General features: G+C 41.3%; 3 pseudogenes across 3 annotated transcripts; 1 reads left to right on the top strand and 2 right to left on the bottom strand.

Annotated features, from left to right (window-relative positions):
- Positions 1 to 294: 294 nt before the first annotated feature.
- Positions 295 to 1,138, top strand: LOC306643105 (C2 domain-containing protein 2-like; annotated as a pseudogene). Its single transcript has one exon. The product of its transcript is annotated as a C2 domain-containing protein 2-like (transcript).
- A 5,720-nt stretch (positions 1,139 to 6,858) lies between these two features.
- Positions 6,859 to 7,576, bottom strand: LOC306643104 (N-chimaerin-like; annotated as a pseudogene). Its single transcript has one exon. The product of its transcript is annotated as an N-chimaerin-like (transcript).
- Positions 7,577 to 7,681: 105 nt separating this feature from the next.
- On the bottom strand, positions 7,682 to 8,327 carry LOC306642713 (N-chimaerin-like; annotated as a pseudogene). Its single transcript has one exon. The product of its transcript is annotated as an N-chimaerin-like (transcript).
- Positions 8,328 to 24,335: the final 16,008 nt, after the last annotated feature.

Genomic DNA, 24,335 nt, shown 5'->3' with positions numbered 1-24,335 from the left:
TCAGCAGGACCCAAGGCCTCAGTTCCTGTTGCTGGCAGTTGGAGAAGTCTCTAGCATGGTCCAGTCAGCCTAGGAAAAGGTGGTGGACTGTCACATGGTGGGCAAGACCCTTCAGTTTGTGGTCAGTGCAGTGCCCTCAGTGGTGGGCTCCGGACACCATCTCTATGAAGTGCAACTCTCACTGGTTCATCTAGAGCTGGAGTTTTACATGAAAGTAAAGAAAGAAGACATCCAGATTAGGTGGTCCTACATCCACATGCCAAGAATGACCATCAATATCTCAGTACCAAGCCCATGGGCATAAAGGAAGCAGAGTCCTGTTTTCCTAAACGTCCATGGGCTCATGAATTAAAACCACTGGTGAAGAACATCCCTGACTCATTGCTAAGTGATCATTGTGCTTTATGCAGTGTGAACCCTATGTGCATTGCCCAGCTGAATGATCCTGCTCTGAGGTTCACCAGCACCCTAACCAAGAACACTACTCAACTTACTTAGGTGGAAGAGTTCACCTCAGACCTGAACAGCAAGTCCAATGAGTTCTATGTGCAGACAGCACAGGTCTAGTGGTCCTCAGAAAGTCCACTGACCATGACCACTTTCTCTCTGGACTTGTTTAAGAAGCAGCCTCCTGGACTGTGGAGATTCTCGCTGGTCATTCAGCCTACCATCATCACTTAAAAGCTCAGCTGAGTCACAGCAGTTTTCTTACATAGAACTCAGTGAATTGAAACCTTTGCAAACCCCTCCCCTGTTGCTTCTCTCAAGATAGAAAAGGATTTCACAGTGATACCATGTGGGACTGTGTTCACTACTGTCACTGCTGTGAAGACCAAGCCTCTCTACAAGGTGGGAGGTGTCCCACCTAAGCTCTGAGGCTCCCCTAAAGATCCCCATATAGGTAAAATTCATTGAGAAGGACATCTCCATCCAGGTCATCTCACGATATGGTACACCTGTCAGCAAGACGTTCTCTTCTTCAGGTACAGAATTGCTCAAGTTGAATGCCTTCAATCAGGTCACTGAAATTGCCATCTTGCAGCACACTGAATCTTTAAAGCTGAAACTCAAGTCACCATGGAATAAGAGCACTATCATCACTTCAGGGATCTTGAAGACCTCATGCTCAGCACCATGATTTTGCCCTGATGCAGAAGTATGTACTCTCCCACAGACAGCAGCTGCCAGGATGATCTGTCTGGCCTGAGTTCCACAGAGGCAACAGTGCTCTCTGTCCTCCCAGTGGAAGATGAGCCAGGCTGGGTTTCATCTGCCCTGGAGACCCCGGACAATGATCTGGACCCCAAGGCATTGGAGAAGCATCCTCTGGTTAGAGCATGTGGTGGGCCAACTTTGCTTGCACTCAATGGGGACGAGCTATCCTAGAGCTCCCTGAGCATCTCACAGTCCAGTTTTGCCAAGAAGTTGCAAGGGAAATTTTAAGGAGGAGTGCCAAGATACGTTTCTGCTGTTGGCACCCACAGAAGACCCAGGCATGAGTCAGTCACACAATGACCTTATGTTCCTGCAGAAACACAAAAGCACCTGGAAGAAGGGGGCCACCCCCACTCACTGCTGAACAAGAAAGTGTTGTCCAGGCATTGGGGCAGGAGTGTCATGACTGCCATGAATGGGGCCCCTCTGGATTCCTGCACATAGGCCACTTCCTTCCTTCCCTGCAGCTGGCAGAGGGGCACCCAGGAACTTATCCTCACCAGGATGGAGCAGTAGTGCCAGCTGCTTCCATATGCCCACTCTTCCAGCTTGTTTTTTTTCGCAAAAAACTAGTGTTTTGATGGGAAAGAACAATGTGAGTCTCCACCAGGAAGCATTCCCCAAAGAGAACTGACAAAGCCCAGTTTGCCACCAGAATCCCAGAGGGACCTGTATTCCTCACTAAACTTTGAGGCAATGGTTAGGAGAAGAGTTCCTTGCAAGAGAAATACCCCACTCAAAGGGGCCTGGGAGAGACATTTGGAGATTCTATTTTACCCATGCAGCCCTCTAGCACTGTGCATTTGGGGCCCATCCCTGGGCCATGTCAATGGAAGGTATGCCCCTCTGAGCTGTCACTGTGAAAAGAATGAAGGGGTCACTTATTCTAATTTGCTGCTTAGAATTAAAATGTACAACTGGCCCTGAGGACAGGGAGGTGGAACACAGGCTTAATTTTTGATAAAGAAATTATGATAGAAATTGATGAAATGCTTTGAGAAATGCTGATGTGGTCCTTTCATCTTCCTCTGCCACATCAGAAGCTCAGAACGCCAGTGGAACTGTTGATGTGCATTTCCTCTCCAGTTACTAGACTACAGTGAATGAGTCCCAGGAAGTTGGGAGCAACTGATGACAGTTGTAAATAAACACACACGCGCACACACACACACACACACACACACACACACACACACACACACACGTTTTTTGTCAAATATTGTCTATAGCCAAAAGAAAGTACTTGTAGGGGTGTTGGAAGAAATTATTTTGCATCTCAGGTATCTCTTTAGGAATAGGAATTTATTAAATGGTTCAAACATGGGAAATTCTATTGATGCGCTCTTTAGATTTCTGCTGTGATTTCCTGGCCACAGTTTGGGGAATCCTGGTTTTTGTTTTTGGTGGGAAAAATAATAAACTTGGCACACTCTTTTAAACTCTGCTAACCTAGCAAACCACTTCCCTCATCAGTATGCCTATACTTGGGTCATTCAGTTTCCATATTGCTCCACTCCTCTTGAATGTGTAATGCCAGCAGGCATGCTTGTTAGAGTGACTGTCACTGGAATGATATGTTTTGACCCTTTCATGAGATTTGTATTCTTCCAGTATGATCGGAAAGGCTGTTGTGACCCTGATCTCTGGCAGATGGGTGAATGGGTTCATGACTTCCTGAGGCTTCATTAACCCTTCACTGTGTATTTCAGGGTAATGGAGCCATCAAACAGCAAGACGTTTTGGGAAAGCCAAAACTGAAGAACTTTTTTCCATTCTATATTTGACAAAGAGATTAAAAAACTACATGTGGAACTTCACTTTCAAATGCAGATTAAAAAATTCCTAGGTCTTCTAAGAATTATCAAGTTATTTTAAAATGAATTTTAGCCACACTTTTTTAGGGAGTCTGACACTGAGGGGCACTCAACCACTGAGTCACATCTCCAGCCCTATTTTGAATTTTATGTAGAGACAGGGTCTCACAGAGTTGCTTATGGCCTCATGGACCCTGAGGCTGATTTTGAACTCTCGATTCTCCTGCCTCAGCCTCCTGAGCCACTAGGATTACAGGCCTACACCATTGGGTTTACCTATGTGAAAGTGATAAAGTGATTGTGTTTAGTAACCTGGTGCTGCCCTGCTAATGACACCCTCACAGATTGTTCTAGGATTAATACAATAGTAAATACCTGTACAGATTGTCTTAAAATCAGGAGCATATCTGATATCCCCCAAAATGTATTTATCAAGTGAAAATTAAAGGTAGACTATATTAACACTCTAAAGTAAAACCAAAGTGCAAATTTCCACAACATTTATCTTCTGACTAACTGGCCCTCAAAATTCCTGAGATAACTAACTAATAAAGATAAAAGTTAAAGAAAAGTAATAACTCACTATAAAAACTTATAAAAATGAAAGGGCATTTGGCTCATAGTTTTGGAGGTTCCAGTCCATGATCAATTGGACCCATTGTTTTGGGCCTGGGGCGAGGCAGCACATCATGGTATGAGAACATGGTAGAGCAAAATCAGCTATATCACAAGTCATGGAACAAAGAGGAAGAGGAAGAAGTGGGGTCCCATAATCTCCTTCAGGGGAACACCCCATGACCTCAGAACTTTCTGGTAGACCCCTCCGCTTAAAGACTCCCAAGGGCACCATCCTAGGGACCAAGTCTTTAACACATGGTCCTTTGGGGAATATTCCAGATCCAAACGATAGCACTATGCTAAGTGTGAAATTTTTATAAAGTATAAAAATGTATAAGTGGAACTCATACATTGCTGGTGGATGGGCAAATTGGTACAGCCACTCTGGAAAGCAGTATGGAGATTCTTCAAAAAACTTGTAATGGAACCACCATTTGACCCAGCTATCCCACTCTTTGGTTTATACACAAAGGACTTAAAATCAGCATACGACAGTGATGTAGCAACATCAATGTTCATAGTTGCTCAATTCACAAGAGCTAGATTATGTAACCAACCTAGATGCCCTTCAATTGATAAATGGATAAAGATACTGTGGTACATATACACAATGGAATATAGTCATATAGAAGAATAAAATTATATATAAAATTATATAGCCATAAAGAAGAATAAAATTATAACATTTTCTGTTAAATGGATGGAGTTGGAGAATATCATGCTAAGTGAAATAAGCCAAGCCCCAAAAATCAAAGTCTGAATGTTTTCTCTGATAAGTGGACGATGATACATAATGGGGGTGGGAGTTGTGGGGCAAGAGAAGAATGGAGGAAATTTGGATGGTGTAGAAGAAAATGGGACTGGAGGGGGTGGGGGAAGAAAAGACAGTAGACTGAGACAGAGAGTATTAACCTATGCATATGTATAATTACAAGTATGGTGTAAATCTACATTGTGTACAACCACAGAAATGAAAAGTTGCACCCATTTGTGTATAATGAATCAAAATGCAGTCTGTAAAAATTAAAATTGCCCTTTACAGAATTGGTCCCATTCTGGAAGTTTATTCACACTTTTTGATTTTCCAAGCCCTACTGAATTAAAAAAGTAGGTTGAAGCTACTGAATTCAATGGCAGTGGTGGTGATGGTGGCACATGCAGAGTGAATGAGGTCTTTTATTATGGAGTACCACTTCTTAAGGAAAGTGAGTGACCACAGTTCTGGAAAACTAAGTGATTTGATGACTCAAATAGAGCAAATGTGTGCTAGTTAACATTTTTTCCCCTAAGAAAAGTATTTAACTTATGAGAGAAAAGGTTTATTTTGGCACACCCTTTTGGAAATTTCAATCCATGACCCATTGGTCCCCATGGACCCACAATGAAACACAACATCATGATATGGAGCATGTGGTTGAGTACAAAAAAGAACAAACTCACTACCTGTATATTAAAGAAGGTTGAATGAAACAAGATAAAAGAAACAAGTTAGAGCTGGAAAAATTTCACTAGAAAAATATTCCCACAAAATATGAAATTTGTGACACATCATGAATTTTAAAAGAGAAAAGCAACTTAATAAATTGATCACTTTGAAAAGAAGCTCAATTCAAAACAAAAATAATCACCAAAAATCACATATGTAATAGTTTAGGAAATTATAGTAAGACAATAGGAGGAATAATCAGAGGCAAAAACCTGGTAGATCTTAGCAAAGATGACAACCTGGAAATAAACATCACAGTGAAGCAGCACAGGAGACAGGTTCTGCTGAGATCAAGGCAAGTAGCCACAGGATGGGATTGAGGAAAATTAGTGAAATTAAATGGAAATGAACTAAGGTTTATAAAAGATTAGTAGTCCGAGAGTAGGTAAAATATACCTAAAATATCATACTGTCAATGTAATACTACTTTAATAAATAAAAAATTTAAAACTTTCCATATGTTAAAGACAGGACTACTGACATTGAAAGGAGCTACTCTGTTGCAGGAAAAATTAACACAGATGGATTTATATTAAGACATATCCTAGAAAAGTTATTGGACTTTAAAGGTATTTATACATATTTTTGACTCTGGTAGCAAGATCAAATTACCTTGGGGAAAAAAGCAGACTGGTCTTAGGTTTTGCCCCAACAATACTCTTAGTAGGTAAAAAACATATTTGAATAATGTCTTCAGTATATGACCAAATAATTTATACTCACACTACTGTCAAGTCAAAAATCAGAAGACAAAATTTTGAATATGAAAAGCAAAAAATTTTAAATCTCTCATGTAAGACTTTGGTTCCCTATCAATTGTGTGTTTTAGTGCAAATAGGCACAAAATAACGTAATTAATAAAATAAATGTAATTGATATATATTGAATTCTATACACTGAAAGCAGAGAATACACTTGGTCAAGTATCTTTGCAAAAATCACAAAAGTTGACCAAATACAAGGTCACAAAGAAAACATCAAAAATATTCTCAAAATTAGAATGAGTGCAGAATACTTCTCTTCACAAAGTAATTCATTTAGAAATGGGTAATAAAACTAGAAGAAAAAATTCTTCCATAAGAAACCGTTAAAATAATCTTTCTTGTGCAACTTTCTCATTAGGTTTAGATTTGAATAATATTTTTAAATGAAAAAAATTAAACTACTACATACCACAACCTACAGGATAGAGTTAAAGAAGAATTCTGGGGAAATTTCAAAGGTTTAATATTTATATTAAGATAACAGAAGAAAATAAAGCACCTTGTGTAGTTTTTTTAAGTAAAAATTTAACAAAAAATATAAATTATGTAGAAAACAACTTCAAAATGCTAATGAGAAAAATGTTTAAAGCCAGTTTTAATAAATTAATAAATGCACACCTGATAGAAATACAAAATTGCAACTGAAAACCAAAGATCATTTAACAGAAGATGGTCTGTGTTGTACATTTTTATTGGTAGGACAACTTATTAAAGTAACAAATATGAAAACACATTTCACTTTTGTTGGAAAGGAAGTACTATGTTATGAAAGAGCAAAGAAAAACTGGAAATAAACCACCTGTGAAAATTCAGTATATGATACAGTCCATAGCAATGTGACAGACAGGGGTGCTGTTTATCCACTTGTGTGTGCATGTTTGTACAAGCAACAGAAACCAAAGGCATGGACCCCAGAAGCAAAGTCTGACAGGTTTACCCTGTGAAACATGCTGGATCACAATCACAGACTACCTAGGATAGGGAGGCGGTCTGGGTGCAGGTCTGCTGTTTTCTTGGTATAGGATTTCCTTACCAAGTAGCGGGTAATCATACAAAAGTTTGAGTTTCTCTTTTTGATAAGCAGCTCCACCACCAGTCTCTGGTCTCAAATATTGAATATTGTTTAATGCTGCCATTTCTGGGAATTTCATAAGGGTTAGACCAAAACCAATTCCAAAGGTTTCTGCACTCATAAGATTCTTCTTTTCAGGAAGAGTCACCGTCTTTAGATGCACTATGAGGTATCAGAGGGTTTCCAAGTGAGCAGGTGACAGGAGTTTCAGTACCTCAAGAAGGGTTTCCAATTTCTCATCAGGATCCATAATTTTGGCAGACTCTATGAACTTAGGGTAAGCATCATATGTGATGAGTGGAATTGGCAAATCCTTAAAATACAGTTTAAGTGCACCAGTGATAATGCTGATATCTTCAAATGCATTCACAGAAATATCTGCTTTCTCACCATCTCTGTCAAATGTCATTTGACATCTTCAATGCGTCACTAAATCCTGATACTCCGTATAGTTCTTCAGAACTGAGAACTCTAGACTCCATCTTCTGATGCACTTGTCCACAACCATTGATCACTTAATGAAGTGGGCTTCCAGCAATGTCCTAAGATCACAGTTGTACACCTGCTTTGCATGCTTCAAGTCTTGCTTACAGTCATTTGGGACCATCTTGGAACACTGCTTATGAACATTCAAACCACAATCTGCATGTTTCACTCCCTGAGCAATGAGGACCTACATGAAGTTGGCACAGTATTCACACCAGTGTGATCCTCAGAATGTATGGACCTTGAAATTGTGACCCTTTTCATAGTTTGGAATTTGCTCATTTTCATTCAGAGCTGCTCTTCTAACAAGTGATGTCAACGTTTTTTCTGATACCCCATCCTGGTATGCAGCATCTCTCTCATCATTTGTCTCTTTCAGGACTGCCATGTGTTTTTTGTTTGCTGAATCTCTGTTTAAGATTGTGTATCCTATGTGCTCATAAATTGGATTCATCGTCATCTTGGTAATGTATTCTGCTGCGTTGGTTTCAATATAGAAAGTAATCAAGCCATCAGCCACTGGATCATGGATAGACTCAATGTGTTTCTACCCAAAAAAGTGTTTGCCATTGTAGTAGAGTCTTAAGTTTTTGGTTTCACTTCCATATCTTAAAGCCAGAATGTAGGTTCCTGGTTGCGACTGACTTTCCAGAATGAGGTAGCTCCCTTCAGCTACGCTGAAGAGCCGGCCAAGCTGCCTCTTTGGAGAGGATGCCATGAAATTCTCTTCCATAATACTTTGGTCTGCTTTCTACCTCACAAATACAGGTAATCAATCATTCGCTGATGAGTAGCTTCCTGTTGCAGCTGATTAGGTAAGATTTCCAAACAGGAGGTCTATGTTCATCTGAATCAAACAGGGTCAGGGCCATTGTAAAGGCTCTCGCTGCCTGCTAACCTCCTCCCGCCAGTCCACGAGCTCCTCCCAGGCAGGCCAGAGATCACTGCCTGGACCTCCAGAGAGCGGGTCGCCGAGGGGCGTGGTAGGAGAAGCTACAGGCTTGGACGCTGGGGGCCGCTGCAAGGAAAAGGGACGCTTTATTGTTGGGCGCACCTGGACGCAGGGAGCCTCGCTACCCTTGATAAGCCTGCACTTGTGGCTGCCAACTGATGACTATATGGGGCGAGCGTGCTGGCTGCAATACCTGCGAAGAGCACCACACTCTGTATCCACGGCCTGGCCACATCATCTTCTTAAACAGGAAGATTTAAAGAAAAATTTAAACTCTTCCCTAAACAAAACCATTAATCAAAAGTGAAGCCAATAAAAATACAGAATTTTAAAAAACTAGATAAACTATTACTAAAACTTATAAGAAAAACCAAGACATTCCATTTATAATCATAGTAGGCTCCGTTACTGAGATTAACCCTTCCATTGGAAACAATGAAAATGTATATTAAAAAATTAAATAAAATTCTTGAAGGCATTGAAAAGCTGACAAGGTAACAAGGTAACCAACATAACCTAGGAATCACTTTATCTCAAATGAGGATGGATACTCCAGCTTTTTTGCTGTGTCTGTGTGCATGGTATGTTTTTCCCATCCTTTCACCTTAAGTCTATGGGTATCTCTTTCTATGAGATGAATCTATTGCAGGCAGTATATTGTTGGATTTTTCTTTTTAATTCAATCTGCCAGTCTATGTCTTTTGATTGATGAGTTCAGGTCATTAACATTCAGGGTTATTATTGAGATATGATTTGTACTCCCAGTCATTTGACTCATTTTTGTTTTTTGACATGATTTGGTTTCTCCTTTATTTGGCTATTACTTTAGGCTAGTTCCTCCCGTTGCTGATTTGCATCGTTGTTTGTCATCACTTTCTCATGGAATAATTTCATGAGAATGTTCTGTAATGCCGGCTTTCTTTTTGTAAATTCCTTTAGCTTTTGTTTATCATGGAAGGATCTTATTTCATCATCAAATCTGAAAGTAAGTTTTGCTGGGTATAAGATTCTTGGTTGGCATCCGTTTTTTTTCAGGGCTTGGTAAATGTTGTTCCAGGCCCTTCTAGCTCTTAGGGTCTGGATTGAAAAATCTGCTGATATTTTTATTGGTTTCCCCCTAAATGTAATTTGATTCTTTTCTCTCACGGCCTTTAAAATTCTGTCTTTGTTTTGTATGTTAGGTATTTTCATAATAATGTGCCTTGGTGTGGGTCTGTTGTAATTTTGTATATTTGGAGTCCTATAAGCCTCTTGTACTTGGTTTTCCATTTCATTCTTCAGATTTGGGAAATTTTCTGATATTATTTTATTGAATAGATTGTTCATTCCTTTGGTTTGTTTCTCTAAGCCTTCCTCAATCCCAATAATTCTTAAATTTGGCCTTTTCATGATATCCCATAATTCTTGTAGATTCTGTTCATGATTTCTTACCATCCTCTCTGTTTGGTCAACTTTGTTTTCAAGATTAAATATTTTGTCTTCAATGTCTGAGGTTCTGTCTTCCAGGTGTTCTATCCTATTGGTTATGTTTTCTATGGAGTTTTTAACTTGGTTTATTGTTTCCTTAATTTCACGGGTTTCTGTTTTTTTTGTTTGTTTGTTTTTTTCAGTATCTCTAACTATTTATTGAAATGATCTCTTGCTTCCCATTTGCTCTTTTAACTGTTGATTGGTGTGATCATTTAATGCCTGCATTTGCTCTTTCATCTCCTCGTTTGCTTCCCTGATTGTTTTAATTATGTACATTCTGATCTCCCTTTCTGACATTTCTTCTCCTGTGCTGTCATTGGGTTTTATTGATATAGTATCTAGGTTTGTTTGGGATATTTTCTTCCCTTGTTTTCTCATATTGGTCAGATGTCAATGGGACTCTGAGATATTGCAGATTTCCTCTATTGGCTTATAGTATCCCTGTAGATTTCCAGCATATCACCTCCCAGCCATCAGTAGCCTGAAGTCTTGGAGGAACTTCAAAATGCAGTGCTTCAAAACAAAGCTGCCCCTAGCCCACTACTGGTTCCAGGGCTTGGAGCTGGCTCTGTGCGGAAAGGTTCTCACTGGGGGACCTGCTCCAGGAAGCTAGCCCTGTGGGAGGAGCCCACTGCTGGAGTGAGCAGGGCTACCTGGGGAAGACTCTAACTGCCCTGCCCTGCTCTGAGAAGCCACACCTATCCGTGCCTGCCACCCAGGCCAAGCTTCACCCGGTGGGGGAGACTCACCCCATGGTTCTATTTTAGTCCGAATCTCTCAATGCCTCCCCTTCTTGAATCCTGGGTTCTGGAGTGACTGGAGATGCAGTCACCCTCTAGTCTGCCATCTTGGAATGCCCCATGGAAAGAGCCTGTGGCCGGAGGGGGCAGGGCCACCTGGAGAAGTCTCTGGCTGCCCTGCCCTGGTCCCAGAGGCTGCCTGTGGGTCAGAGCTCTCCACTGGCTTGGGGACTTGTGGCTGGCTCTGTGTAGAAAGGCTATCATTGGGCAGTCTTCTCCAAGAAGCTAGCCTTTAATGGCACCTGCCGCCGGAGGGAGCAGGGCTGCTTGGGGAAGTCCTTGACTGCCTTGTCCTGGTCCCTGTAGCTGCCTGTGGGCCGGAGCTCGCCATGCAGGCTCCAGGACGTTGAGCTGGTTCTGTGCAGAAAGGCTCTCACTGAGGGGCCTGCTCCAAGAAGCTGGAGAAGCTGGCTGTGTGGGAGGAGCCCACCACTAGAGTGCCCAGGGGTGGTGCCCTGCCCTACTGGGATAAGCCACCCCTATCCAGGCCTGCCACCCAGGCAGAGCTTCACCCAGTGGGGAGACTCACCCCATGGCTCTATTTTAGTCCAAGTCTCTCAATGTCTCCCCTTCTTGAATCCTGGGTTCTGGAGTGACTGGAGATGCAGTCACCCTCTAGTCTGCCATCTTGGATCGCCCCATGGAAAGAGCTCAATGATATATTTAGGATATGACAAAAGTTGGCAACTCAAATCACTAGGAAAATGATTATCCAAGAAATGAAACTAAAATGTAGAGGCTGCTGGAAAAAATTATGTTCTTGAATTCCAACCTCACACATATTCCAATTAAATTCTAGATAGACCTAAAATGTAGAAGAAAAAAATCTCAAAAAATTATTACAAGAAAAGAAACAACCCAGAGGAGTGTAGGCATTGCTATGTATAACAAATACCTGAGAAATCATAAAATAAAGCATTGATAACATCTGCAAAAATTGTTTGTGTCTCATACAATAATATCATAAATGAACAAAAATAATGAAGTGGGAAATCATGTGCAGCTTATTGACTAAAGATAAATCTTCCTTAATGTGTAAAAATGTGTCCAAATTAGTGTGCAAATAATACTTAAATATAAAATGAACAAAAGTTCTGAAGCATTTCATCAAAGCAGTAAAAAAGCTGGCTTCTAATCATATATAAGGTATTCAACTCCATTCAGATGAAGGGAAATGCAAATATAAACTGAAATATAGTGCCACCCTTCACTTATCAGACTGGTGAGATGGAAACTTTCAACAGGACATTGTGTGACAAGTACAAGGAGGCAGATTTTCTCATACATCACTGGTGAGAATATAAGTTGGTATTATCCTCTTGGATCCAGAGTTTACATCATGTGCTCTTGGACACAGCAATTTCACTTGTAGGAATTTGTCTTACAGATGTATTTTTAAAATACATGAGACAGAATATGCAAGAATATCCATTTACAGCCTGGTAAAGACAGAAGCCTGGAAGTGGACTAACTCTGCTTTAGGGGTCTTACGAGCCTCCTGCCAAGTGCATTTTTCTATTTTTCTATCTTACCTGCATCACAAATCACATTTACACCACCCCTGAGTGTTCCAAACAACTCCAGGCTTTCCACTACTCTCTACTAGAAGAGTAGAGAGAAGTGTTCAGAGTCAGAGCCGCCTACTATCCTGAGCTGTCAACAGAAAGGCAGAAAAAGTGCCAAAGACACCAGAACTAAAATACCAACAAAGAGCCCACCAGTCTATTCAACAACCCTCTCCCTGCCTTCCTGGAAAATCACAGGAGGTGTTTTCAGCTTCCATGCACACATACCCACACTACTCTTCTACTCCCGCCACACCCCTGGGTTCTGCTCAAACTGCCCACAAGATCATTCATGCGCTTTCATCTGCCAAACACCTCTATGGTGACCCTGCTGCTGCCTGCCTGTCTTTCTCCTCAGTGCAAGGACCTGGAGCCTCAGGCCCCTTCTCCCCAGTTTCTGAGATGGCTTCCAGTGGCCTCTAGGGCTTTGATGTCCCCCACTCCTGCCCCCACTTTTCTTTTTGGTACCTGGGTTTGAACCTAGGGGGCACTTAACTACTGTCACATCTCCTGCTCTTTTTTGTATTTTATGTCAAGATGGGGTCTCACTGAGTTGCTTAGCACCTCTGTAAGTTGCTGAGGCTGGCTTTGAAATCCTGATCCTCTTGCCTCAGCCTTTCAAGCCACTGGGATTTACAGGTGTGCACCATGGGGTGCCCAGCTCTGTTGTCCCCTCCCTTCCCCCCAGCACTCTCTCCTGCCAACCTCATTGGCTCCTGCACCTTCACTTGTCATTTTTTTCTACAAGATAATTTATTATAAGGAATCAAGTAGGTAAGCAGTAGGTCTTAAACAGGGTGCACGTCATAATAAACTGTGGGTGCTTTCAAAATTCACATATAGTTGGTTTATCCCAAGGAAGTCCAGGATATAATACAGATATGTATTTTTATGTAGCTCTAAATGTGATTCCAGTCATCGTTTATATTGATAATTACTCGAGAGAATCAAAAGGTTCATTTCAAGTGTCAGATCCAACATCAATTACCTTATAACTTTGAATGTATTTTTTAAACTTGCATTTTTCCTCAGCTGCAAGATAGGAGTAAATGACACCTACTTTAATTTTTTAAATTTACTTTTTTTTATTAATTTTACACAAATGGGGTACAACTTTTCAGTTCTCTGGTTGTACATGAAGTAGAGTCACACCATTTGTGTAATGATACATGTACATAGGGTAATGATGTGTACCCAGAGTGTAAATTGAAACCATTCACTCCCTGAGAATTTCACCTCAATTAAAATAATTGTTCTTCACCCCCATTTCCCGAGTCATTGTACCTGCTCCTTCACATGAGGTGTCCTTATGCCCTGGAACCTTCCTCCCTACCTACAGGGGGAACTGAGTCAGTGGTTTCCTTCCCTCTGCTCCCAGTGTCTTCTCAATGGAGAAATATTGTCCCTGGAGGTGCTGGGGAATGGGTCCTTACAGAACAAGAAATCCTACTGTTTCAGCATGCAAAACACAGATCTGCATGCATTATGTGGACAGGCCATTTCATGGGGCAGGACAATTAGGAAGAAAGGTTATCAAAACAGACTCCTTGAGGGAAGATAATAAAACCTGAGAGACACTGCTCTCCATGTTTCCACTGGGATGAGGAAAATTGCCAAAGCATTTGTCCAAAACCAAATGTGTTCCCCCTCCTCATGGTGCTCTCTATCCCTGAACCCATGCATCCCATGTTCTTGTGTTATTTTTTTTTAAATGTTTTTTAAATGTTGATAGACCTTTATTTATTCATTTATTTTATTCATTTATTTTTACCTGGTGCTGAGGATCAAACCCAGTGCCTCACACATGCTACGCAAGTGCTCCACCACTGAACCACAACCCCAGCCCCATGTTCTTGTGTTCTTGTCACAGCCAATGTCACTGTCAGTTCCCCAGCACCCAGGATAAACTCTCAGCTATACTGGCATATTCCTTGACCTTTCTATGCCTATTTCTCTCAAGTCATGTCCACCCCTCTCCCTGGTACTGCTCCAACTACCCAGCCTGATTTGGGGTCAATAAAAATAGATGATTAATTTCAACTCCTTCCAGAAATACTCCATTTTCACTGTAAGTTCTATGTCAAACTCAACATCTTATACAAATGACTAAAAGCCATGTGGTTATAATGGACCTTAATTCCTGGTGCTTTGGGAGTATGGTCTCAAATTGAAGAAAGAATTTCACTGTGCCTGAAACTTTGGGGTCAAGTTGCATTCATAAACATGGAGTGTGGGGAAACTACACTCAGTTTTGTGAATGGATAACTCAACTGTCTTGTGGACTGACCACTCAGTCCCACCTTCCCTGTCATGCTGTGTAGTGTGGAGCAGGGGACATTGACAGGTCTCTTCTCATAGTAGAGTCCCTTGGGTGTTGCAGGTAGAGATTGAATAGAGAGTGGATTTCTCAAAACAAGCTGATTCCACATTTGGAAAGTCACATTGAGGGTCCCCTATCCCCACACCCCAACAGAGACCAAGTAAGGGAGCAGACCCCACCTGGCTTGTGCTCCAAGTGCCAGAATGGACAAATTCTATTTTTATTACAAGCCAATGGGATGGCAAGACTTGACTTTGACTCATTAAAGACTTTTCCAGAACTGGGACCCAAGCTCACAAGCCTGTGGGCTCCTGTGCACTCTGCGGATGCTGGGATTATCTGCTGGTTGTGAGAACAGAATCAGATATTTGATTACAGGTTTACATCAAGTCAGTATTCCCCCATCTATGTAGTCAGGCATAGAATTAACAATCATTTGAAAATATTTGCTTCTTTGGTCAAGTTACTAAATGGAAAACCACACAGAGATTGACTTACATGCTCAAACAGATGATAGGATTTCAATCTGAGAGAGCAACACTCCACCAATTGAATAGGGTAAGACTGGGTAAAGTATATCAATAAAATAGAAGCAGTTTAGATTATTTCCATTCTTAAGCTTTTTCATTTAAAAAATTAGTGATCTTGTGATTGTTGAAGATGACATGAGAAATCTGGGGGGATGTGCTTTTTTTGAATCCAGGTTGTACAGCATAGACATCAAAACCAACAGAACTCCCACACAAACTTCAGGGAGGCAGGGAACTTTTGTTTGTATTGCTTTGTTTTTATTTAAAATTGGCTTTTTTAGCATAAAAAACAAAGTCTAAACACATAATGAATAAAGATGCATTCCATAGTACAAATATGGTAATGACAATGGTGATAGAGAAACAGTAAAGGATAAAGGAGACAAAAATATATATTAAGGCAATCCCAACAGTGATCCAGATGGCAACCCACATAAATTAGTCAGTTTCCTTAACAGAGATTTACATGTAAAAATCCCTTGATATAACCCAGCAGGAAATTGAACAAGTGATTCTATGTCCAGACTTGGAAACAAAAATAATACTCAGCATCTACATGCATTTGTGTGTTAAAATTTGCACTGATAAAAGCCTTTTTGGCTGGAGCCATAGTGTGTGGTTATGAGAAGGGAGGATTCTGCTGGGGGATGATTGACACAGAAATAATCACAAGTGTATCATGCAGAAAAACAGACTGGATGAAAGTTTCACTTGATACGTGGTAGCTGCTGAGATGATACGGAATGTGAGATGCTACCTATGCCTTACCATCATTCATGGGTGATATAAAGGAACCCCACTCCACTAGTTCTTGACAACACATTCTGCCTGTTAATCCACACTATGGGCATACTGCATCCAACACATACACTATTGTTCACATTTTTGTTTTAAATTTATACCCATCCAATGTTTCTTGGTGTGTCCCCAAGAATGAAAACAGTTTTGACATTTCTGATTTGTATCCTTGGGGACCTGAAGATGTTGAGCCCTTCAGGCTAAGACTACAAGGTCCCTTAGCAGCCCTCAGATGCCTGTCCAGTCTCTCTGGTTTCAATGAGTTCCCTTCCATACCACATGCATGTTCTACATGGTTTTACATGTTTTGATCTTGACAAGATTTGACCTTATTGTGTGGGAACAACATCAGAAAAGAAAAACAAATTCCATCCACAGAGAGAAAAATGGAGACTGTGGGAATTTGGAGGAATTTACATATTTTGCTCATCCATTTTCTGTTGATGTCAGAGTCAAAGAATATGCCTTTGGAAAAAAATCAAACACACACACACACACACACACTTTTTAAAAATGCTGGGACTCACTAGCTTTGTATGTCAATCAAATTGTCATTAAAGGGAGAAATATGAACACTAGCTTATCCATCCCCTCACACCCCCATCCATTTCTCTCTTCAGTCCCTAAAGAATATAACAAACTAGTCCAGTCTTCATTTGGATGGAATTAAGGGACTGTCTGCCAGAAATGGGGGTATTAAGGGAGATGGGTAGAGATGGAATAGAGACGGAAGTAGGAAAGTGGTGCTTGAGGCTGTGTGACTGGTTCTGGCATTTTATAGAGGCAGAGAAGGACTGCCTGCACTTTACAGATTGGGTGTAATATTCAGGGAATTTGGCATTTCTGGCACAGGGTTCTGGCTACCCTGCTAACTGATTTCTTTCAACCTGCTGGTAAAAGTGCAGGAGAAAGGGTTAAATAAATGTTTGTGATATGATAAAGTGTTTGTTTATTCAATGAATAACTGATTATTGGCTCCAAAGGCAGCCCTGAAAACAGTACAAAGGAACTGGCTCTCCCCTCCTGGATGATGTGATTTCCTCCCAAGATTCTACTCTTTCCTAGGAACAATTTGCTCTGAGAATTAGGAAGATTTCCCTGCAGTCAGAGACAGGCAGCATTGGTGCTGAGGGTTGGAGGCCAGGGAGCCAACTGGGAATTGGGCAGGGCTTGTCCTTGGGAATGCTTTTCCTGTGAGAACTGTGACTCTCTGTCCTCATGCTGTCATGTAGTTCCAGCAGAGCTCTGTTTCAAGCACCCTTGGGTCCTGCTTATTATCCCAGGAAGACTGTGTGGCAGTCACTTTCTGCTGTTCCTAGAAGCATGGAAAAGGGATTTCCTCACCAGGAGGGGGACTTCTTCCCAGGAAATCCTGGTGCCAGGTTGGTCACAGGACATGTGCATCCCACATCATTCCAACACTCCGCTAGCACACATCCCCAGGTTCACATAGGCATCTGTGTTTCAATACAAATAAACTCAAAATCCATGAAATTTCTCCTCTTGGGTTCTAGTGATATTGTAGCTAGTCCTAAAGGACAATTTAGTTCCAGATCCCCAAATAAAAAAACACACAGTCTGTGTGCTTTTACTGGGGGAGAAAATCTACCCTGCTACCAATGCTGAAGAGGCCTGGCTTTGGTGCTGAAGCCATCCAGCCTCTAGGGCCAGGACACCTTGCCAGGCACCATGAGTTGTTCAGTCCACATCATGCTTCTACATACCACTCTGAGTGGGCTCCTGCCTGCAGAGAATGGGTTTCTACCCATTTTGCTTTCACCCACGCTCTTCCCTCCCTTTCCTTGCCACTCTCCTGGCAGGCCTCAGAGAGGTCATCTGCATGCTTGCTGAGCAGAAGGGGTCACACAAGATGTTTGGCATAGTTCTCATTTGAAAAGAACTCAGTGCCAAAATCAAACATCAGGGTGGAAAAAGTTGTGATTTCACTGCTGTTTTTACAAGATCCTGGGAACAGATATATGATTTTCGCAATAGCCAGTCTGCTTTAACAGCACATGAGCTCCTTTGCAAGACATCGGGAACCACCCTGGGGAAGCTGGTGCCCTTCAGACACAATGACTGGGATTGGAGTGGAAGTAGCAGGAAGGGGAGGTGAACCAGGGAGTCATAGCCAGGAGCAGGGAAAAGCCAATGTGGAGAGTTTTAAGGAACAGGTTACTGCTGTGTTCAGCTAGGCACATCAGGGACACATTCAGACCTCTCCTTCCCTCAGGGCAAGGAAGCGAAGACATTGATCCCCTTATTCCCCTTGACTATTGACTGTGGGTTACTCTGGGGACATCAACCCCTGGGCACTACCAGCCTTGCCCACATGCACACACATAGGATTCTCTAAACTAGGAAAGGTCTCAAGGTGGAGATGTCAGAGCTGTGGTGAGGGTCGCTAGTGATCCAGGCACTGGTGGGCACCTGCCAAGAACTTGCAGGGTTGCCACCGGTTTCCTTCCTCCCTCCTTTTATCACTTTTCTCTTGCATTCTTTTCTTCTTTCCTTCCTTCCTTTATTTGTATAAGGAAAGTATTTGAGAGGAGTTAGAGAGGTATGTACAAATTTGCCCCACAAATGGAACCACGTGGAGAAGTCTAGGGGAAAACAGCAACAGTGGAAATAAGGAGAGAGAAATCAAGGGTCCAACTCAGCTTATTTCTCTGACAATGTCTCCAGACTTCTCTTCCCACTACCTGCTCTGCAGTCTCTTCTCTGGCTCCACTAACACATGGAGGGCACCCCCCACCCCATCACCCTTCACCCTGAATTGTTACAAACCAAGGCATTCTTCCCTCATTTAATGTCTGTATTCCCAGAACTAACATTTTTGCCCACTGATAGGTGTTTAATTAATCTCTAGGGAATGAATGCAAGATGCCATTGAATTATTTCATTATAATCTCTGCCAAAAGTTTAAAGATTTTATATTTGTCTAAAGAAACTCCCAAAAATGAAGCTTTGTTGTTTGAGTTTCTGAGATCTTGGAGCAGCTGTGCCGAGTCAGGTTCTAGTCCCTTGCAGTGATGTTCCAGCATCAGGATTCTTCCTACAGAGAAAAAAGACTCCTGAGGAGTCTGAGGTTCAAGGAAGTGGAAAGATCAGATATTCAGTCTGAAAACCATCCCTGAAAGTAGTAGCTCATTAAACATGTTTCCATTTTTGCAAAGAGAAAAGTGGAGGGCAACTTTCTTATTTATCATTTTTCAAAGCTAAGGTAAAAGTCCACAACATGGTAGACTCAGGTCACCATTTATGACCAAGCTTTTCTTCTCCCCATCTCCATAATTTGGGCACATAAATGGATTTCCATGGTAAAAGGTGTCTATCCTTCCATAGGTCATTAGATGACACCATGGTAACCTTTGTCTCCACCTTCCCCGTGGTGCATGCCACTTACTGGCACCCAAACCCACCCCTTCCTTGGAGGGTGCCCGAGCTGAGTTTCCTAGAGGCTAGCCAAGAATTGGAGTTGTTTAATATGGAACTTCCCTGGGCTGGGTCATGGCCAAGCAACCCTGCTGCTCCCCATCAGAGGTACCTAGAGTCTCTTCTCATGAGCACTGGAAAGAACCCATGTGACTCCCAGGGGTTTTTCTACTTATTCATTGCTGCTGACATTTTGGAAGGGATTGATTGTTGCTCTACGGGGCTGTCCTATGCATTGTAGGAGGCTTAGCAGTGTTCCTGACCTCTACTCACTAGATAACACTAGCATCCCTCCAGTCATAGTGATCAAAAATATCTCCAGATATTTCCACATGTTTGATGGGGTATTATAGATCACCCCTGGATAAGACCCATTGCTGGTGAAGACCAAGACTGGTGAAGATCAATAATATTCTGACCTAAATGCTGCCTCTGGTTCTCTGGAGGCCTGTTCAAACAGGAGGCAGTAGTCACCAGGACTGATATCTTTATTATCCTTGCTATATTTTGAACACCTGTTATATGGAAAACATTGTTTTAGTCCCTTGAGATGGAGCTATTGAACGGATTAAAATATCCCCTTCACTCAGATAGAGAAATATCCCTGCCAAGGCATTCCAATGTTCTATCCATAATAAATGGTAGGGCCAGGATTCAAACTTAGGTCTTTTTTGTTATTAATTCCAAAGTCTGTTTTCTGTTACCTATTCCTCCTTTTCTCCCTGTGGTAACCAGATTTCCATCACTGTAACAAAGTACCCAAGATAAATCAATTTAAAGGAGGAAAGTTTTAATTTGATTCATCAGTTTGGGCCTGTGGCAAGGCAGAAGATCAAGGCAGGGAGCATGTGGTGGAGCAAAGTGGCTTGCCTCCTAGCAAAGAGGAAGGGACAGGGTTCCTTCAGGGGCACCCCAGTGACCTAACCTCCTTCCACTAGGTCTTACTCTTAAAGGTTCCACCAACAATGCCACAAGATGGTGAACAAGCTTCAAAACATGGCCTTTGGGGGACATTTAACATCAAAAGCATAACACTCCCTGATGTTAATATATACGTTCCTGTATCTCTAAGGACTGCCTGTGTTTGAGGAGGTGCTAGGAGTGGAGGTGCTACGCCTGAGAAGCTCCATGTGCTATACATTATGGAGAACACTTGCTTTATGAGGGCTCAGGAGGGGCATTGTAGTATGAGGTTGCATGCCTTCATAGTACAGGGGTTCTGTGGGCCAAATCTGGCCTGAAGCCTATGAACCCCAAACCATCACCCACAGGCTAAATCTAACTGGCAACCTGTTTTTATAAGACCTATGAGCTAAGAATCATTTCTATACTTGTAAAGAATTGTTAACAACAACAATCTGATGAAGAAGAAATGGATCTGAAAGTCAAAAATATGTACTATTTGGTCTTTAAAGAAAACTTTTTGCCAAGTACAAATTTAGAATGAAGGAAAGTACATGTACAGTCATGACTAGGTGTATAACCTAGCCAGTAACAATGACATTTTGTCCTAGGTTCATATGACAAAAGTGTCAATGAGGAGAACGTGTGATCCTTCTTCCTTGGAGGAGACTTGACAGAACATGATGATCATGTCATAAAGAGGTCAATTAAGCACCCTGTACTATGTGCTCTTCACTGCTCAGAGGAAGGCAAGTGTGTGAGTGTGTGACCTGGAATAAAACATAAAGTATTTCTTTTATTTTTTTATTTTTTTTTGAACCAGGGGTATTGAACCAAGGGGTACTTAACCAATTGAGTTAAGTCTCCAGCCCTTTTTATTTTTTAGTTTGAGACAGGGTCTTGCTAAATTACTTAGAGCTAAGTTGCTGAGGTTGTCTTTGAACTTGGTTTCTCCTGCCTGGACTTCGAAACCACTGAAGATAATTCTTAAAGTTATTGATGAATCTAAAATTTCTGAGTTTTTACACAAGAGAAATGTATTTCTTGTCCAGACAGTAATTGGTTGATGGGAGTAAGAGGCTCTGCTCCTCACAGTCATTCAGGGACCTGGTCTGAGGTGACTCCTCTGTGCTCAGATTCCCAGTTCATCCAGGATGTCAGCATCTCACTGGGAAATGGAGGAGAGAGACTGGAAAGTCATCTATGGGAGATTTTTATGGGCCAGGCCTGGAAATGATACTTATCACTTCCACTCCCATGTCACTGGCCAGAACTCAGTCACATGGGCACAGCTAACTGTAAGGAAACCTGGGTAATGTAGTCTACCTGTGGGTCAAGGAAGAGGAAGGACACAAGACACCCACCAGCTCAGGGGTCCTAGGTAAGTCACATCTTCTGGGTCAGATATCCTGGGTCAGATATCATCTGTCTTCATGGAGTGCCGTTCCTCACCTACAGCAATACTCATGCCTGGATAAACAAGGATGAGACACAGGTGGATTACTTGACAAAAGACAGATAGGAAACAATGTAAAGTCAGTGTGATGGAGGTTGCTGACTGGAGGTGGGTGTGCAGAGAGGTCAAGTCCAGGGAGACTTCCAGGGAAGGGGACATTGGACTGCATGGTGACTGCATTAGTTAAGAGTTCATCCAGGATGACTGCAGTCAGAGGAGGAGGACAGGCACAGTATATCGAATAAAGTCTGGAAGCACTGACAGGTTGGAAGTTGAAGTTCAGATTTGAGGAGCTAGAGAAGTGGACAGAAGTTTGCAGGGCCTTCTGACTCCCACTAGGGACCTGATTTTATTCCATAGGCAACAGGGGTCACTGTATGGATTAGTTTTTAGAAGTAATCATTTTAAGTTTTGGGTGAATCATTTTCCCCTTTTATGTTAGAACAGTGCTAAAGCTGTATTTTGAGAAAACTAAGTTTTAAATTTTTTTCAACTATAAAACTAACACATGCAAAAGAATAATTTTTAAAAATTACACATAAGGGAGCTGGGGATTTGGCTCAGTGTTAGAGCACTGGCCTTGGCATGTGTGAGGCACAGGGTTCAATTCTCAGCACCACACATAAATAAATAAATAAAATAATGGTCCATTGACAATTTGAAAAATATTTTTTTAAAAAAATCACACATAAACTTATCATGCAGAGATAATTGCTAACGTTGGAATACATTCTTCTTTTTTTTGTGTAACCATATTTTAAAATAGCTAAGATTGCATGGTACATAGTACTTTTAAAAACTTTTACTTGAAACTTTGCTAATGCCAAAATTTATTAAATAAAATGTGTATTTTATTAAAATCTATATTAATTAAATACATACTATGCCCATTTCCCATTTCTCTGAAAATGAAGCCAGGAAGAAGCTTCTTGCCTGGTCACATCCTTCTGCCCTCCCCTACCCTGGTCATTTTCAACACAGAAGCCAAAGTAATTCTGTTAAAGCATACATAGAACTATAAGAAAAAATAGGAAAAAAATTCCTCCAGGCATAGTGTTGCATGCCTATCATCTCAGCAGGAGGCTGAGGCAGGAGGATCACAATTTCAAGAATAGCTTTGGCATCTTAGAAGATCTTGTTTCAAAATTAAATATTTTTTTAAAAGGTTGGGAATGTGGCTTAATGGTAAAGTGCCCCTAGGTTCAATCCCTGGTACAAAAAAAGAAAAAGAGAGAGAGAGAGAGAGAGTGAGAGAGAGAGAGAGAGAGAGAGCGAGCGCGCGCAGGGGGAGTTACCAGTTACCAGCACACTCATCACCGAGAATCTCACATTGTGGTGTATTATGTTTCTAGTTTTTTTTTTCTTTCCCTGCGAATATTTTAAATACCTTAGGTTAGACAAAATAGAGTATTTTTTTTTCCATTTTCCTTTAGCCTAGGCCCCAATATGTTAGTCAGATTTCATTGCTGAAACAAATTCCCAAGATAATCAACTTGTAAAGAGGATGCATTAATTATGTCTCATAGTTTCAAAAGTTTCAGTCCCTGGTCAGTTGGTCTCATAACTTTGGGGCTTGTGGGGAAAGCACATAGGTAAACAAAGCTGGTCACTTCGTGGTTGGATGTGAAAGAGAGAGAAAGAGGCCAAGGTCCCACAATCCCCTCCCAGGGCATACCTCACACTGATCAAAGACCTCCTATTAGACCCCACCTCTTGAAGGTTCCATCACCTCCCAATAGTACCAAACTGGGGAATAAGTCTTTAACTCACTTTTGGGGGAACTTTTAAGACCCAAACCTTTGGGAGAACAATTAAGACCGAAACTATAGCACCCAACTTTCATCAGGAAGTCAATTGTATAAACAAAGTATTCCCTAAAACAGATGCTATTCATAGGCAAATAACTTTGTGTTTCCCACCCCAGGTCAACAGACACCATTGGAGAACAGTGGAATTGGTCTAAATTGCTTAAATGCTATTGTATTTTGAACTGTATTTTGTTGTTATGTGTTAAGCTTGTATTAAGACATAGCATTTTAATTATAATATTTGTTGTCATGTTTTCTCTAAGGATGTTACTGAAGTCTCATCCATTAATTCAAGCAATGCCTTCTTGAAGAAATCTCAAGAGAAACATTCTCATATTTTATTGCTAAAAATGTCTTGCTTCCCCTTATAGAGAGCACATTTTTTAAAAAAAATATTATTGGCAAAGCAAACTTTTTTATTTTTATTAAACACTAGGAAATCAGAGTTGAAGTTACAAGTTCCTTTTAGCCACCATGTAGAACTTAACAGGACACATATTTGTAGCCTAGATTTTTATTTGGGCTTGTCTTAGTCTATTCTTATTTTTCTCTTTCCCCTAACGTTTTAGTATATAGATGCACCCTTTGTGTGTGTTCATGTGCATGCATGCATAGTACCAACCCCTGTCCTTTCCAAGGCCCCCAACAGATGCCCAAAAGCACAGATAGCACCAAACTCTATGTGTACTATTCCCATGCACCCTGCAGCATTGCCACATGGTACCACAGTTCATTTGAAGGTGACTCCTTTGCATAGCTAACCTTGTGCTTTAGGGTCACTAAGAAGTAAGGCAAATTTACTTGAAAACAAGCCCTGAGATACCTCAATAGTTGATCTGCTAA

The sequence above is a fragment of the Sciurus vulgaris genome (genome assembly GCF_902686455.1).
Source record: "Sciurus vulgaris genome assembly, chromosome: 13".
Taxonomy (NCBI): Eukaryota; Metazoa; Chordata; class Mammalia; order Rodentia; family Sciuridae; genus Sciurus; species Sciurus vulgaris.
This window is presented reverse-complemented; position numbering and strand designations above follow the sequence as displayed.